Consider the following 2,143-nt stretch of genomic DNA (forward strand, 5'->3'; position numbering starts at 1 on the left):
CCGTCCCCGCCGGGTGCGGGTGGGCCGGGTCGGCTGCCGGAGCGGTGCTCGGCCACGGGCGGGTGGGAAAGGGGCTGAGGGGACGTGAGAGCTGCTGAAAATCCGACCCGAGTGGTTCGGGAGCGGTGGGGCGGGGGAGCAGAGGCAGCCCAGTCACCCAGCATGGGGCCCCTGGGTGAACTCAGCGCTGGCTCGGTCTCCGGCAACAAAAAAAGATGAGGAAACGCTAAGCAAATTCTTTGGGAGAAACCTGGGCCCTGCTGGAGCAAGCAGCAGAGACCTCCTCAGTTTCAACAAAGTTCTGAAGCCCTCGATGTTCGTAGCTCTGCATTTCTCCCTTCCTCCTCTGGATAGCCTGCTTTTCTCTTCCTTTGCCTTCAGCAGTAGGAAACGTCGGCACTTGGGTGCAGCCTGTAGCTTAACAGGGTGGCACTTCTAACTCCCGCTTGGGATCCATGAGAATATTCACCTGTCCTGGGGGAAGAAATGCCAGCTTGCCTTCCTACTCTGGTACCCCAGGATGATGGGCGCTAATTGAGTTGGTGGAGGGAACCGGTGGTTGGGAAGGGAACAGGGAAGAATTTACAGCTGTCTGCTGCCGTGGTCCCAGGGTGTCAAATACAAACTGGAGGGTAAACCAGGCAGGGTGTATCTGGGATGCTTTCAGAGGTTTTGGTGTTATGAGTCGCCAAGGAGCCTGACTGCTGATGCCCAGTGCTGGAAAAGGGTTGGTCTAGGGGGGATTGGGGCTTTCTGACTGCTTGGGGCCACGCTGGAGCCTTGCAGGAGCAAGTAGTAAGTGCTAAGCATGGGGCGCTTAATACTGCTCTTGACAAGAGCACAGCTTGTTTTGTGGACAGGTGAGCAAGTTGTCTGGGAGCTGCTCCTGACCTTGAGGTGTTCCCGGCCACCTTTGCTGTTGCCATTTAAAGCAGGGTTGGTTGCTTTTGGAGAGGAGTGTTTCTGGCCTGGAGCTCAGCTGGGAGGATAAAGGAGAGGCAGAAGGATTTCCATGGGACTTTCATTTGCTACTGGGAGGGGAGCTGTTGCTGGTGGATTAAAAAGCTGTTTTCTGTGTTGGCTGCCACCTAAACTGACCACTCATTCTTGGTGTGTGGTAGCAAAATCCAATAAAGTGTACTGGCTCCGTTTCTGAACCACCAGAAAGGGAGTTGTTACTGCATCCTGCCAGAGGAAAGGAATGCGTTTCCCTGACCCTTGTGTTGTATTCTGAATTGTTGTCATCGGGGTAGTGTTTGTGGGGTTAGGTGGTTATTGGGTTTTGGGGGGTTTTTGTTTGGTCATTTAAAAAAAAAAAAAATCCAAACAGTGTTCCAGTGTGTGAGAATGGATATCTACCACACTGGGACAGACTTGGAAACAACTGAAAATGCTAAGTATGGAAATGAGAGGAAAGCCACAGGATTTCCCAGGGTAATACAGCGCCTCTTTGAGAAACGGAAGAGAAAGCACTGAAAACAAAGGGCACTGGAGTGACCCGGGATGTAAAAAGCAGGCTAAAGATTTATGGCTCAGCTGGGACCTCTCTTTGCCTGTGGGTGAGAAGGTTGTGTGCTGAAGCCTGAATTGGCCTTTGGCATGTCCCTGTGCTGACAGTCCACGCAGAAGTTGCTCCCTGTTCATCAGTTCAGATCCCCAAGCACGATGTTCCTTGTAGACCACAAGTGCGTGTTGAGTGTCCCAAAGCGCTGCTTTCGGTAGCGTCCCCAGTTCGCTGCCTTGGGAAATCTTTTAGGACATTTTGCCTGCAGACACAACCACGTGATGCTTTCTGTTCTCCAGAAACAAGAAGGGCATTTAGATCCTTTGTCAAACACTTACAATATGCTTGTCTTTCTCCCATGCCTGGCGTATTTATATGTTAGAAATGTTCCTTTTGACAATAAGATGATAAATAAAGACCATGTAAGCTGCAAGGCAGTGGTTTGCAGAGGTGAGCTTAATCCAGTAGGAACTTTTCCATGGAATATCAGCCACAGTAACTAATTCATATAGACTGGAATGAAAACCTCTGTTTTGCCTGGTGCTCTGAGCACAGGAGCCAAATGCAGTCCTTGCCCCATGTGTAAAAAATTTAATAGTGAGATCTTCACACAACAGAGCCAGACTCTTAAACATGGAG

Source organism: Athene cunicularia (genome assembly GCF_003259725.1).
Source record: "Athene cunicularia isolate RWA chromosome 1 unlocalized genomic scaffold, athCun1 chr1_part2, whole genome shotgun sequence".
In the NCBI taxonomy this organism is placed as follows: domain Eukaryota; kingdom Metazoa; phylum Chordata; class Aves; order Strigiformes; family Strigidae; genus Athene; species Athene cunicularia.